This window comes from Ailuropoda melanoleuca, chromosome 1, assembly GCF_002007445.2.
Source record: "Ailuropoda melanoleuca isolate Jingjing chromosome 1, ASM200744v2, whole genome shotgun sequence".
Classification (NCBI taxonomy): Eukaryota; Metazoa; Chordata; class Mammalia; order Carnivora; family Ursidae; genus Ailuropoda; species Ailuropoda melanoleuca.
Genome location: NC_048218.1, coordinates 55,194,949 through 55,211,663, shown reverse-complemented (window position 1 = coordinate 55,211,663; position 16,715 = coordinate 55,194,949). Strand labels below are relative to the sequence as shown.

At 42.2% G+C, this 16,715-nt stretch overlaps 1 protein-coding gene across 13 annotated transcripts in view; it reads right to left on the bottom strand.

Moving 5' to 3' along the window:
• Positions 1-16,715, bottom strand: part of PHLDB2 (pleckstrin homology like domain family B member 2) — a 103,279-nt gene that overhangs the window by 86,000 nt on the left and 564 nt on the right. For 12 of the 13 annotated variants that reach the window (XM_034658170.1, XM_034658178.1, XM_011222492.3 and 9 more), the window contains exon 1: positions 16,630-16,706. The exons of the other annotated variant lie outside the window; for it this stretch is intronic. The gene's annotated coding sequence lies outside the window, so the exon portion shown is untranslated. Of the gene's footprint in view, positions 1-16,629; positions 16,707-16,715 lie in introns of those variants that run through there. 13 annotated transcript variants of the gene reach the window in all.

Genomic DNA, 16,715 nt, shown 5'->3' with positions numbered 1-16,715 from the left:
CGGTCTAAACATTCTCATTGGACTGATGCACTGCTGAGACCGTCCAACACCTCAGGCTCCTCAGACACTAGATATTACATCCCTGGTCTCTGTATCAACAGAGTCGCTCACAGTGAGTAACCAATTTTATAATGTGCTTGTTTCCATAGCTAGGCCACAAGTTCAAGGAAAAGGGGGTAGATGTAGTATTTCCATCTCATCTCCAGCCTCTCCTGACTCCCACAGACCCACTGATGAGACACTCAGAGAACAACGGCTTTCAATTTCTGTTACAGCCTTTCCCCACTGTGTCCTAGCCAGGGATCGGGAACTTCGTCTTGTTGCTCAGCTTTGCAGACTTCTGGGCAGATTCAGACAGTATAGCAGGAAACTGCTTCCTATCCAGGCTGGGGCCAAGAAACAGTCTGGGTGCCTAAACCCTAGTGATGGGCTAAGTACCCATCATCTTGTAAAGCTCAGCTTTCCCCAGTAAGCTCTGCCTTGGGTTCCCTATCCTCTAACCCAAATCCCNCCCAGATTTATAAAAAGAAAAGAGAAATGAGAAATGAACCCAAAAAAAAAAAAAAAAAAAAAAAAAGAGAGAGAGAGAGATTCTCCTTTAGAACTGCCTCCCAGCTGGAATCTGGTCCTGCCGTCTGGCTTTTGTCAGCTCTTCAGTCTTCAGGGACAGTGACATCTCTGCCCCAAGCCAAATGCCCCTTTCAGCAACTATCTATGACCACCAGCTATGACCTTGAAAGCAACACGAGCCTGGTTTGAGACATACCTCCCTTTGCCCTCTTGGAGGACTGAAACCAAGATGACCTCTAGTCATGTTCCCCTCTGTTCTCAACTACCTTCATCTCCGCTTGGTCGGCCATGCTGAAATTCCAGCAAACCTTGGCCAATTCCCTCAAGTTAAATATTTTCGAAGTGAAAAAACAAGGAAATAAATGGGCTCTGAGGACATTACAATGTTATTTATTATGGGGGGCAAATAACCCAAGTGCCAAACAATAGGGGAAAAGTTAAATAAACTACAATATTTCATATGGGTGAATATTACACATTCATTTAAAATAATTATTTTGAGGTATAATTTATAGCATAAAAAGTGCATTCATTTAATGTTCAGTAAATTTCAAAAGCCATATATAAATGAGTGTAGTTTTCTTATATGTACACCCACCCAAACACATGGATTACACACAGACACTCAGGCCAAAATCCTGGGGAGTCATCACTGATATCCCCAAACAATGTCTTCTCTATCAATCCCATCCCTCGTCTATCATCTCCTTGCTCATTTTATCCATCAATAAATCTTACCAATATTGTCCCTAAAACATAGTCTTGTTCTGATCATTTCTTGCCATTTCCACTGCCCCCCCCATTATGAGCCAATATCTTCTCCTGCTTTGTCTATATGCCTATTCTGTACCAAGAACAAGAACAACGGAGTGGAAGAAATCATGCCAAAAAAGTTAGTCGTGGTTTTATCTGGGTGGAGGTATTACTGGTGATTTTTAATTCACCTCTCATACTAGTTTGTACTTTCCACATTTTATGCACTCTGAGTTGCTTTGACAGTTAAGGGGGGAAAACAGTGTAAAATACTAGAGTATAATCTCTAGCATACTTCTCTTTTTAAAAATTTGCATTTATTTCATTTTATTTTATTTTATTTCAGCTTTATTGAGGTATGATCGACAGATAAAATCATAAGATATTTACAATGGACACAGTGGTGATTTGATGTAACATACATGTTGTGAACGGATTCTCACCATCTGGTTAGTTAACACAAATATCGCCTCACAAACTCGTGTGTTTGTGTTTGTGTGTGTGTGTGTGAGAGAGAGAGAGAGAGACAGAGAGACAGAGAAAGACACAACATTCAAGTTGTAAATGAGTTGGTAAGAGGGAACAGACTTTCAGCTACAAGATGGATGTCTGAGGATCCAATGTAAAACCTGGCAACTACACTGTAGTTGAAAACACTATTATATAATTGAAATTTGCTAAGAAAGTAGAACTTAAGTGTTCTCAGAAATACTTCATGTTTAAGTCAATTAGGTTCTCATTTTTCCTAAAGACTTGTCCAACTGTTGAGCCAGATATTAACTCTTCTAAAAGAGGTTCTTGGTCAGACTAACATCATATGTAAATATTTGATGACTTCAACATTTTCCCAACTCTTCTTAAAGACTCAGGCAAAATGTTAATCGCACAAATGCACCCATGCCGTACCCTAAGCATCTGAAAAACTACAAAATCAAACACAACGCCTTCCCTAATAAGAATAAAGTGAACAAAACTGTTACAAAAAAATTCCCAGAAGCCTGCTGAACACAGATTGTACAATATTATTAGCATCTTCATCTTCTAAAAAAATGTAGTTAGCAGGATACATATTTGAAGTGATTCTTCTTATTGTACGGAAAAATTTAAAGTCCCGCCAGAAAGTTCTAAGTATTTTATCCATTAAATGGTTCTTAGCTGCCCACCGTGTATCAGATATTGATTTATGTTTAGTGGCGCTCGCTAACATTCCCGTCCTCCTCCTCTCAGAAACAAAGAGGTGTTGCTCTTCGACACCCTGTGATTGGGTGTGGCTATGTCTCTGGCTTTGATCAAGGAACTTTGAGAGAAAGTGACATGTCATTTCCAAGCTGAAACATGAAGAGCTGGGGCATGATTCACTCTTTCCGCCCCCCTGCCAAGATGACTAGAATGCACCCAAGTTTATGCAGACTTTATCAGCCTATACCCCTCAATGAGGACACCGTGAAACAGGACCCTTGCCAACCCAAGACTGTCTTAAGCCACGGAGATTTGGGAGTTGTTTGCTACTGCAAAGGTGTTAATCTTCCTTAAGTTCTTAAGTATAAACTAGGCTTTCAGCTGGGCACTGGTAAGTATGTGGTCATATACCACTTCCTGCCTTTACGCAGCTTACAATCCAAAGGGAAAGACACTCATACGAACAAATGATTGCCATACAGTGTGACACGTGCCTTAACAGAGAACTGACTGACACATTGGTAAAGGGGTATGGAGGGGACTAACCCAGTGAGAGTGGGAGACTGTGGAAATCATGGTGGAAAGAAATGACAATACAGTTAAGTCCCACTGAAGGAAAGGGAATATGATGACTACTACCTAATGGTAACATAAGGCTACTTCTATACCTAAAATTCTGTGATTTTAAGGGTATAAACAAAATCCCAAGCCCATTAGAGGTAAGACTACTGGCACATGCAGCAAATGTCCTGTCTCTGATGGAATTAATAACAAAAATCGTGTAGGGAAAAAGAAATGGCTATATTCTATATTACGGTCCTTTCTGAAAGAAGTCTAGCATGTAACTCTTCTGGGATGAACTGTATTTAATCACCATTTCTCTCATAGTGATCAAAACCCTTTCCCATCTCTACCACTATGTAAGAGGTATCCTCATGGGTCCAAGCCATTTGCCTACCCTAAGAGTGGTTTAAATTGGAAAGCAATCTTCCAACCATTTAGGATATTTTAGACAAGACTGCAACAGGAAATCCATGAGATATTAGAATAGATGAGAAGAGAATTAAAGTCAGTCAGTGGGGAGACTTTGGTTTTAAGATAATGTATACAAAATGGGAAACAGAGCTAACTTAGGAGAATTCCCACAATGTGCAAAGACAGCAATCCAGAAAGCAAGCCAGAGCACACGTGATTAAGTAGAAGTCAAAAATTAAACAGTGAGCCCAAACACTGCATTTTAAATATTTACTCTGTTAACAGCACAGAGTTGAAGGGTTTAACACTTCATGTCAGAAATGGGTATTTAAAAGTTTAATTTTCTTAAAGAGTACAGTTCTTCTGTTTTCTCCTAATCAAATTGGTCAGATCACTATGTATAAAGCAAACAAATCCTATTTTGGTATGAAAGAAAAAGTTTAATTTTTGACTCAGCCATATAAGATAATGTCATTTTAGATGATAAAATATATTACTATATTTGAACTTGTTTGCAGTTGCAAATGCTACTTAATCACCCAAATAAAATCCTAACAAATTCTCTTCCTCTTCATTTGGGCAAATAAAACAAGAGAATATCAAACTACTACAGGTTTCTTACTACCTTATAGGGTGGTAACACTTGATACCCCTCTCCTCCTCACACATGCTTTTCTAAAAATCTAAAAGTATAATTACTGAAACAGTTTGGTTCGGCAAACGAGATGTAATACCAAAATACTGCAACATAGTAGTTGCTGAAAGATCACCTTTATAGACTCCAGGGAAGAGACGACCAGGACATTTGCAAACAAGAAGCCACATCTAAGAAACATGTAGCATTGCTCCCCNCTTTATAGACTCCAGGGAAGAGACGACCAGGACATTTGCAAACAAGAAGCCACATCTAAGAAACATGTAGCACTGCTCCCCCATACATACATACTTGTAGGGGAAAGTTAAGCATGATTTGGACATAAGGACATTCCAGGGAATATTTGAAGGGATACTCATGTTTGATACCCCAGTTTTTCAGTTCAAACTCACTGGGTCTGTTAAGGATACGTAAAAGGCTGTACATGTAAAATATCATCAGCAAATACAAATATGGAACTTACTCATTTTCCTGAAGCTTAGTTTACCTGCCCTAGCTGAGTGTATCCGTACACTTGTCTCAACTTAGTATCTCTTAATCTTGCCAACTCAAAAGGGAAAGAAAGAATCGGCTGGTGCCCTTTCTGACCCTGGGAGTGATGATCAAAGCGTGATGCCTTTCTCCTTCCCTACTTCCAGAGTATTCTCTTCATTGCAGGTGAGATCACACGAGTGGAGGCTTAATAATGGGGAAAATACAGGAGAACGGAGAACGGTAACCAGCATGTACTTTTAAGGAGGCTGAAAAGGTGAGCAAGGAGGGGAGGGGTGAGAGGGTCGAGAACACAGTTGGAAGAGTTTGGGTTTAATGAATTCCCTGGAAATGAGGGAAGGAGTGTTGGGAAAGAACACTGCACACAGAATGCATCAGAGACTGCAGCTGAGTTTAGGATGAGGAAGAGCTAGGATGGTGGCAGGTAACAGGAAGGTGTTGCCAAAGTGGCAAATGAGAGGGAGGGCAGTAGCGGGGAGAGATCTGTGTTAACGTGTAAGAGGGGAGGCAGGCAAGGAAGACTCCATTTCCAGCCTGGCTTCTGGGTCTACACTGGTGTGTTTATTTTGGGTTTCATACACATCTTATGTAAACAAAAAGAAGTCTCAGGGAAATTACAAAATGACTGCATTGTTATTATGGAAGCAAAAGAGTCCTGAGGGCTTTAACAACTCCATATATTACTCGCGTATCCACAGAATGGGCGTGGAGAAAGGGAGAAGGCATCTGGTGCCCATCTGAGAGAAAAGACAACACCGGGAAGCCTAAACAGGAAAGAAGTTAATGTGTGTTGAAACGTTTGGGCTTACTTTCCAATCCATAAATTTAATTCCTCCAGAGCTCTTGTTATTTTATCGCCTGAAATGTACATCAGCTCACTGTCAATTAGAAGATGCCGGAAGTCATGATGAGATCTCCGGAAGATTGCACAGAAACTCACAGCACTTTTTCCCTAGAGAAGAAAATTACTTGAAAAATTAATCTCGAGGATCATGTTGGTAAGTGTCTTGGTAGCTCCTTTCCTCTTTGGCACACAGTTCTGGCATCTGTTTTAAAACAGTTCTCCAGCGCCCTTTACACTCAGTAACAATACAACGAAGCTGATCCCATTCAAACTGTGTCACCAATAGTGAATTTACGGCACTGTAATGGCCAGAGCTGTAGTGTTCTTGGTTTCAAGATGCTGAAAACACACCCAGGGAGAAAAGTTTTAAGAAACACGCAAATTAACACAAAGTATGTGTTGCGCTGCATTGCGCTGCATTGTGTTAAAGGAGAAGGACTTACAGTCTGGCCCATATAAACGCAGTTATCCAGAAACCCCAAAAGAGTTTGGAGGAGTTCTAAACTATATGATGCATTACTTGTCATTTGACATTGCCATGCATAGATACTTCTTAGGGTCACCCAGAACAGCTGGGATTAATCAGAGGAGGACTGGCCAAGCAGAGCGGGTGATGGGAGAGTGGAGATTGTTTCATATAGCTGGGAAAAGCTGAGGATGTAGATAGATTACAGAAGCAAACTCAGAAAAAAGTAATACCCTCCAAGATCAGGAGCGTATAGGTTAAAATGTCCACTTAATAAAAAAGCTTGAGTCTCCGCTGTGCCCTACCCGGGCCCGTGGAGCTGAGGGGCTGGCTCTGGTGTTCAAAGCTCCCCCAGAACACTGGTGGTCCGGGGGCTGGCCTCTTTTAGGGCTGATGTTTACAATATGGCGAGGTTATAAATAAAGCACGCACTGATGACATGTAATTGAATTCAGACACCAGCTTAGAGCAGTCCCTCAGAAGCTGTGCCATTCTTTACAGGAATACTGGGGAGGAGGGTATTCCTGCGGCAGCAGATGGGGCCTGAGGGGGAGCTTTTAGAGGACGAAAAGGGAAAACCGGGAAATCCATTTCAGCCTCAAAGCTTAAGAATGGAGAACAATGGATACAAAACCTGCCTGTTTTTCCACTCATCCCAATAAGAAAACATGATGAAGTGGGGGGCGGGGGACTGGCTAAGGAGGAGTTTCAGGAACAACCACTTCCTTCTCTAGCCATATTCTCCTTTCAGGACTCCGAGAGCAGCCATTTCCCCCATTCTCTGTTATCTAAACATCACCCTCACTGAAACCTTCAGTCCTGTCCTCGGCTCTCCCTTTCGCAAACATAGCCTCCTTTTGCACAAATATTTCCTTTTATCACTAAATCCTCCTCAGCCTTCTCCATCTCTGCAAACAGGCCTCACCTCTCCACTCAGCCCCACCCCCATTGGCAAACACCTCCTCAGGGCAATTATCCCCAGATTCTGTCTCCTCCACAGATCACCTCCCACACACAGTTTCTGCAAGCATCCCAAAAATCATTGTCTCAACACTCCTCTCCCCATTTCCCACTCACTCATCCCACTTCCTAAACTCTGTTCCTTTGAACTCTTGCTCCTCACTCGAGATTTTATATCCCAGTGCAGAGAAGAAACACTTCTGTCAGTAGACCTAGTACCCTTCTTGCTCTTTTTGCAAATAAACAGAGCAGCCAATGGATTCCCACTCCTCTTCCCTTGTGCCATGTTGTCATTTAAAGATCTGCCTATTTTGGGGCACCTGGGTGGCTCAGTCAGTTAAACATCTGCCTTTGGCTCAGGTCATGATCCCAGAGTTCTGGGCTCCCTGCTCAGTGGGGAGTCTGCTTCTCCCTCTGCCCCTTACCCCACTCTCGTGCGCTCTCTCTCTCAGATAAATAGATAAAATCTTAAAAAAAAAAAAAAAGATCTGCCTGTTTGAATAAAATCGTTATTGTCCATCAGACACATGTACATAGGTTGATAATCTCCAAGGAGGATATTTTCATCTCTCCCTAAGATAAAAAAAAAAAGCAGTTGCACAGGAATAAATGTCTTTGAATGGCAGAATAAGGAGGCTGTTTTGTGGGGCGCCTGGGTGGCTCAGTCGGTTAAGCGTCTGCCTTCAGCTCAGGTCATGATCTCAGAGTCCTGGGACCGAGCCCTGTATCGGGCTCCCTGCTCAGCAGGCAGTCTGCTTCTCCTTCCTCTGCTCCTCGCCCTGCTTGTGCTCTCTCTCAAATAAATAAAATCTTAAAAAAAAAAAAAAAGGAGGTTGTTCTGTCCTTGCAGATGAAACCTATTCACAGGTGACTATAAATTTTCCTGTGTGCAGTCAGGTACACACACCCTCACAGACAGACACATGCCACCCACATGCCCATGGCAGCCTGAAATGCACAAAGGCTTTCCGTGACTGCCAGAGGAGGCCCTCCAGAACCCAGGCAACTCAGGGCACCCTGAAACTGGCCAGTTGTCAGGGTGACCCACGGCCGGGCTGGGGAGAGAGGTGAGGACCACAGGAATGGCTGACATGACTTCTCAGGACACTGATCACACAGTTTCTCTCTTGGTTTGCTTTTGGTTTTGCTTCTGAAGTTTTGCTACATTGTATTCTGAAGTCACCTAAGCAAAGAGGTCAGGGAAACCGTTAAAGAAAGAACAGAAGCATCAAATACCCCTGTAGGGAGGACAGAGCACAGACGGGAGAGGTGAGCGATGGGGGGTAATGAGGACATTTAACACACATGGAAGAAGTGAGGACAGAAAGTTATAGAGTTCCAGCTCCTTCCTATCACAATAAAGGAGTCTAACCCCACATTACCGATCCCTTCTCTCACTGTACTGAAGTCTAAGCTTTGTCCAAAAAAGAACTCCATGTGGTATTCCAAGGTTCCTAAAAGTAATCACAACCAACAGCAATAGCCATACTTCAAATGAGGGTCTTTATCTCCTGTATCAGAGGATACTTTTATATAAGTCTGGAGTGTCTTACCGGAATAAGAATCTTAGAGGACTTCAGCAAAGGGGGTAAAACATCAAGTATGGGAATTTAAAAAAAAAATTGTGCTAGTCCCTGGAATAAGACTTGTTTGTATGAACTGTGAAATCTTCTTTAGACTCTCCAGGAATTTGGAGGCATGTTTCCTGTGATAGCTCTCTCCAGCCTGTGAGGGAGGCGGGAGGGAGGCCACAAAGCAGAAACCACCTCAAAATACATACAGGCCATTCAAGCTCCTTCCCCACCAACAAAATCCGTGACTCGCACCTAAATACTCAAGATGTGACTTTTATCAATTGGACTTAAATTGGTGTTTACACCGTTATTAAAGTAGCTTTAGCAATATTTTTAAAAACAGACAATATTAATCCAATAAACATTTACATACATATATTACAAATTAATTTCAACACAGTGACATGGTAGGAAAGATCTCAAATTAAAAACATGCGGTCTCTGATTATAGAATATGTGAGACCAGGGGAATATAATAAACACCACCGAGATGCTAGCACTTAAATCTAGAATATGGGAAAGGCTACAAAACAAAAACAAAACAAAAACCAATGTCTTCAACCAGCATATGGCAAGGAAAAAAAAAAAAGAACAAGAAAGAAAGGGAGGTGTTCTGGATAAGAGAGACTTGGGAGACATACCAATTGAACGTAATGCATAGACCTTATTTGAATCTTGTTTTGAACAGTCCAATTACTTAAAAAAATTTATGAAACAATCAGAGAATCTGAACATTGACTGGAAAATAGATGATATTTTTTTAGGTGTGCTAATGATGCAGTTATATTTTTTAAAAACCCTAATCTCTTAGAGCTACATTTTAAATTATTTATTAATGAAATAATACAGTGCTTAAAAGTTGCTTTATAACAATCCATGTTTTGGGGAAAGAAGTAAGGTCTACAGATGAAGCAAAATTACCATTACATTTGGAAGGTACATGAGGTTTCACTGTATTATTCTATTAACTTGTGTGTATGCTTAAAATTTTCCATAATAAAATATTTTAAAAGATGTATGCATTTTGGAAAATCAACATGAATAAAAATATATGAATATATACTGACCTAAAAATTATACTGCTTTACTTTACAAAGCATGATGGGGTCATATCAGTGGCTCCTAGCTTATTTTTTTAAGTATGAAATATTAAGCCTCTATCATATTGAATTAAGCTCCTAAAAGGTAATTTTCTTTAAGTACATGGGGGAAATTTGGAAAAAATGCATTGTCTAGATTGCAAGTATCAGGTGGTTGTATTCAGAATACTTGCAAGATAATGCTAGGTGCAGTAACTAAATTTCACCACTATGTGTGCCCAAAGAAAAACCCTATCTTCAGAGAGTTAAAATGTAAAAGTATTTACAAAAATTGCCAAACTTGCTATATCTTGAAGAATGTGAGCCTCAAAAACAGTTTAACACACACACGCACACACACACGCACACACACGCACATACACACACACACACACACACACAAGCCTTATATATTTATGCTAGGAGAGACTGACATGCTTTCTAGATACTTAAATTAGGTTACTTTCTCTTTGAAAGTGAGAGAGTTATAGGAAATTATAGACTTCTATTTTCAGGGTTCTTTACAGAATTCTAAAACAGTTTCAGATAAAGATGAAGATTCCTGAAATTTTCCCCCCAAAATCCAATGTTTCCAGATGTGTCTTATTTCTGATCATTGGTATAAGTCATCCCTGGGTTGAGGTGATTCTGATTATGATGATTTCTGTTATGCGACCACCACAATGAAGATAAAGCCAGAGAAGTGGGGGAGTCAGGAAATAGCTACACTGGGGGTCACGACTGCGTGAGCACCTTACTTCAGATCCACTTCCTGAAGCGGTGGGGTACTCCAGGAGAAAGCATCCTTCAACTCAGGGCCAATTTCAAGCAAGAAAAATATTGACCCTAGGATCACATGGGGATAAAGATGCTCTCTCTTGATCCCGAAATCACCACTAGGGGCTTGAATGGGAAGCTGAGTGTCTATGGGACCAAACGCTGATCTTTCCACCACCTTGTCCACATTGCATTCCACTGATCAAAATACACTCTCTTAAGAGTCATCTTTTAATCTTCCAAAGTAACATTCCCTAAACCCCAAAACACTACGTTCCCCACGCTCTTACCCAAAATTTACGAACTGGGAATAGTCAGAGCGTACGTAGGCTCAGGAGAGATGAAACAAACACAAGGTAACCACATCTTCCATACTCGTGTTTTTCCCTTCAACTCAAAAATCGGGCAGATGTATTTCAAAAATACTATAAAATAAACAAAACAACACAGTCATGACACCATCTCCTCCTTACTTAATGGTTGATTATGCAGAGTGGGAATTGTAAGACACTGCTGCCTAACTTTAGACCATTTATTGCTCAGAAGGGGAAGAGAAAGGACTAGAACCAGCAGAGATCCATAATCTACTAACTAAATTCAATTTAATCAATGCTGTTGTTTACAAGTCTGGCCAAAAGACCTAATAAAGGAAATGGTTTCATTAGGGTGTTATTTTTATTGTAATGGCCAATCTAGTACAAAGAACACTGGACAGGCTGCCAGGACATGAGTCACGAGACCCGCCCTAGTCCTGGATCTGCCAAAATCACCAACAGAAATAAGAGCTGGAGCAAGTCACTTCGTCTGTCTTCACCTTGTATTAGCAGAGGCTTCCCATATTTAAAATGGTAAGGGTGAACTGGATGTTCTTTCGGCTCCAACTTTCTGGACTCCCAGAGATACTGGTTAAATAACACAAGAGTGCCAGTTATACAATGCAGGAAATGGAAATGACCACAGAACAGAAACATGTTTTAGTGATAAGGTGGCAGCTACCTAATTGGGAAAAGCTTGCACCAGCGCTGTTGCCCATGACATTCCAAGGGCATGGTAAATTGTTTCAGCATAACATAGTGGGAAAAAGGCCTGGTCAGAGTTATGTGAATGCAATATAATATGGGTATTTGATTCAGCATGATGTATAAGAAGTATTTGCTCTGCATTCCCATGGCTTGCCATTTCCTTAATAAATCTTAAGCTGTTTTCACAAACCTACTTCTGCGATGACGTAAGCAGTGTGGCAGCCAGACATCACTCCCCAGTCTCCTCTGAGTATCTCTTGGCTATGAAGCACTATTCACGCTGGGTCTGAACTGGCCAAAAGCACACAGGAGCAGGCTTTCCTTTGCTTTACCTGCCTTTGTTTTAGCAGTAGAGCGGTCAAGAAATACATCTAGGAAAAATCTTGCAACCTTTAGCTTTTTGCTCTTCCACAAGCATGCCACCACCTGGAGAAGTCACATACAATGTGCAAACCAACTATTCTAAGATGATCAACACTAATTTCCAGAGTTAGCAGCAAGTCTTAGAAAAGGCTGACCCTGCTTGAGGTAATGATATTAAATATTGGCATGCACAAATTTTTCCTTCCCCTTAATTTGTGAAGTAAGGAAAAGCAGTTCACTAATAAATCAACTTCCACACACTAAACAAAACAAATATGTCTTGTAAAAAAAAAACCTCTCAGAAACTTTTCCATGTGACTTAGCTTGCTACTCTCGACCTTACTTATCTGTTTCTTTGTACAGCAAGCTTCTCCAATCCCTGGCTTTCCCACCACATCTCAATAAAACGATTTTTAAACCTGGGTTTCTTTTCTATTTTTGACCACTAGCAGCTATAGATAACAACCTTGCCTTTAAAGCGGATACAGCACAAAGCTTCTTTTCCACATGTAAGAAACATCCCTAAATATCATGAAAAGAACTGTGTGTAAATTAACCCCTAGAAGATTCAAATCCTGTGTGACAGAGACAAGTTCTTGTCTAACTGTTTATCCTGAAGGGATCTGACAACCTGAGCTACCATATTTGGTCTCAGTCACTTTCAAAAGACAAGAGTCACATTACTCAAATGCCAATAAATATTTCCAGCCAACAGTTATTTAGAAAACAAAACAAAGCCAACTCATGTCTTCGCCTCCCATTGTCTGAAAATAAAGTAAAAAAGGGGATTATGGGAAGGCTGCTACTGTTCTTTACCGTAGCACCTACAGGAGGCAGACTCCTTAAAAAAGCCATCACTTTCAAATCATTTCTAAATATACTACTGTGTGCTTGGCTTTGTGGTGCACCCATTGGCTAGTTGTCAAAATGATAAGAACTAAGCACAGTTCAGAGTTCTGACCTCTCCCAAGAAAGGCACACGAAAGAAAGTCTTCCCTAATGCCCAAACCTCCAAGACTTGAGGATTGTAACTACCGTGGCAGGACCACTTGGCACACAGAACTAGAATCTGTAATCACAGGCCTAATGGCGAAACATAGAAATGTAAATGTGAGCTTACAGATGTTTGTCATTCATCAGAGCCATATGGACATGGCTGTACTGATAATTCAAAACTCACTGAGATAACCCCTTTCTATAAACAGCCATTCACAAATATCATGCTTTTTAAACTCTCCTAGGAAATTAACAATAGCTTTATACTACTATCATGTTCTTCCCCATTAGGTACACAGACAGAATGGTAGAGACTGGGGTATAAGAAAGTACAATGGCCCAGGAGTTAGAAGATTTGATTTGCAGGTCCTGCATTATCCAGGCAAGCAAGTGCATCATGGGCAAAGCAGTCAGAGAAGAGGAATTCCTTTTATTCTCAGGACTGTTTTATCTTACTTGCCCAAAGGATAGCTGAGCTCTTAACCCAATTTCTATGCAATCACACTTATCGTAGATAGCCATTCATCAGCTTGTGAATTTCCCCCACAACTGCCCCCATGTGTGCTCATTTCCTTATATGCCAGGTGTCTTTTTAAACCCCATACTCAGGAGGCCTCTCTCATTTCCCTTCTGTCCAAGACAACTCTATCCATTCACATACTCTACTCTTAACCCATAAGGCAGAGAAGGACGGAAAATCTCAAATGTTCTGTTTTGTACCTGGATTCAAAAGCAGCATCTGTTATGTTTGTGGAACCATCTGTTGCCCACTTTGCTGTGGGAAGGATGGTGCAGGCATCAGATGTGGAGTGTCACAGGTCACACAATGGAATGATCTCCTTCCTCAGGCCGACACACCCAGGCATATGCTCCACTGTCACCATGGCTAATGCTACTCTTCCCCCATCAAAGGGTTTATTTAATTCCTCATGGAGAATGGTACCTCTAAACTCTCACGAAGGGTCAGGTCCAGTTTTTGTTGTTATTGTTGTTGTTGTTTTTAAATCATAGTTGCTCGAATATCAATTTCTCAATTATCTAATTCTGGGTTATACCTAGAACTACATCTGCCACAAACTCACGTGGGACCTTATGAGTCACTAATCTCCAGGCATCTCCGTTTTCACATCTATAAAATAATAAGAAGGTTGACTTGGTGATCTCTGAGGCTCCCTTGTGCTCTAACACTTCCAAATTCTGTTTTAAGTGAACTCAAAGTTGTCCATGAACACAAGTTCCTTCACATCTTTGGTATATTAAGACTCAAGGCCAAAGGGGAAAGAATCTGGTGCTGACAAAAAGGCTTCCATGACATGGTCTCTTTGTGTTTAACTAGAACACAGTTGGTTTCTTGAGGATCCAAATTAGACTAAGATCCTTAATCTTATTAACATATCCCCAGGAGTTAATACTCTAGTATTTTAGAGTATTATTCTAGAGCAATTTTCTAGATTTGGCAGCTGAAAAATTCTTAGTGTGTGTTCTGTGTATTGTAGCATATTACACAGCAACTGAGGTCTCGACCCACTAGATGCAGCCCAGTTGGCTGGTGGGGCTATTCCCTACCTCCAGCTGGAACAGCCAGAAATGTCTCCATACATTGGCCAATATCCTGGGGGAGAGTGGAAGCAAAAATCTCCCCTCACCTTCAATTGAGAACCACTGCTATACTGGGTATCAGGGCTTGAAAATAATGCACATCACCAAAAGTTGTTTTTGTTTCACATGGGTGATAGTTACATTGTTAATAAGTAAGGTACACCAAGACCTAACAGATTTATAAAGCACAGGTAGTGAAGTACAAAGCACCGCCTTTACAAATCATTCACAGCCGGCCTCCCTGCTAAGGGCTGAGAATTAGCACAAAGTCATAACCTCATCTGCCCTTTTCACAGGATCTTCTCCAGAACTGACTCTTGCTTACAGATTTCAAAACAGGGCTTTGAAGAGAAGAAGGAAGACCAGTGGCTGTTTAAATTACTTTGGCTTTTTCTTCCCTCTCTTGTGCAAAAGCCCGTAAATAAGATGTTTCTGAAAAGGTTGCTAATGAGTTCTGGGTTTGGTCTAGATTCTTTAAGACAGGGGTTAGCAAACTCTTATAGCTCAATTTCCCAAGTATCTTTCCTCTGCCACTTCAAACAGGGACCCAAGAGACACCCCCTACAGTCAGTCGTCAGCCCAAAGAACAGCAGCTACCAGCTGCGTGAGACAGACTGAAGCCTGCAAACTGCAATGATTACTCCTCTTAATCAAACATCTCATTTTCCCATTGGTGAGAAAGGCTGAGATTTGCAAAGCTCTGGGTCTCAGGAGGCGAGGGCGGCACTACTCAACTAAGAGCAGAAACTCAGCGCTCCCTGGCTTTTAAAGGAAATGTCCGTTATAAATGTTTTCAGGACTTTACAGAGCTTCTTAAGTACATACAATGTTTGCATTTCCACATTAAAAGTGTAAGGTGAAAAAGAGACACTTTTAAAGAACTAAGTCCAGGATATGAAAAGGGAATCGTGAATAGACACAACTGTTACTTTTCAAAGAACTCAGCTCTTTATTCAAACAAATATTTACACAATTGAGGGCAATGGTACCAGGGATATAGCCATTCTCTTAAAATAGTGGGCAACTCTAGAGGTTTATTTATCCCAAATCCAACTACTGTGTTGCTATCCGACCAGGAAGCAAGAATTCGAGTGCTCTCGGGGCAAAAGTTAACCCTCTGAAACTGAACTTCATTTAGATCTCTCCCTGAACTTCATTTAGATCTCTCCCAGCTGAATTCAGATAGGGTCAGAATCTCAGGGACATAGCTCAAACGCCTAAATTAAGCCAAACTAGGAAGCTTAAAGTTACACTCCAACACTTGAAAATAAGTATCTGCAGTTTACGCATTTCTAGAATGAAGGGAAATATGGCTAACAAATACTTATACTAAAAGGATCCACCTTCGTATGCCTCGGTTCCTAGTTCCACTCCCAGCCGCGTTTGGCAGTGATAGTCGTGCGTTCTAGAACTCCTGAAAGCTACTTCAGAGCTGCACAAGGAAGACTTCTAGGGATCAGGGCAGGGCCGGCCAAGAGTATTTCCAGCCCCGGGCAAGTCTACCAACTTAAAAGGCTGCGGGCACAGTTCCCTCTTTTACATAAGAAAGGTAGATGCGCTGGCTCTGGAAGCCAGGTCGACTTTAGAAGCTCTTTCAAACAGAACTCCTCAGCCCTGGAAGGGACAGCCTGTCAGCCTTTTAACCTCCTGGCGGTGGCGGGAGTTAGCCGGGTCCTCGCCGCTTCAGTAAGTGATGCCTGCCAGAGCTAAGTTAGTGAGTACCAGCACACACTGCAGCGGCGCCTCCGCCCTGCCGGGTGCGGGTTGAAACAGGGGTTCAGAACCTTCCCCAACGCCTGCAGCCTCTATCTCTAGGGGTACGGAGACCGCCATACCACAAACTTCGGGGGGGCCAAAGCCAAATCGGAATCTGAGGTTCCGCGCGGTTCAAACTTGAAAGCCCCACTCTTGAAAACAGTGGAATCAGAAGCGCAGCTAGCCAGATATTTGGGAGCAGACGGGGGTCTTCTCTGAATCCCGCGCCCCACACCATCCAGCAGCCGACCTTCCCTTCCCTCCGCCCATCACGACAAAGCAGCTCTCCACCGCAGATCCCAATCCCTCTCTGCTTGGTCATTCCAGAGTTCTGGGCAAAAGTTGCCTCCGGTCCCCCCAGATCCCGCCTGTTCCCTACAATCGCTTTGTGAGAGTCTCCCCTACCCCGACGTTCCCTCCCCAGGATCCTCGCCAGCAGGGTCCAGTCATCCCCTGTGGTTCAGGCCCCCCAAGCTGCTGGGCCAGGGTTCCGCTAACCCCAGCCCGGGCTTTTGTCCCTACAGCCTGCAAGAGAAGCAAAGCAACTCCGCGTCCCCGGCACCCACTCACCGTCTCATCTTTCCTCGAGCCGCGGCACTCCACGGGCCCCGCCGCCCTCTCGCCTGGCCCTGGCTCCCGCCCTCCCGCCCTCCCTC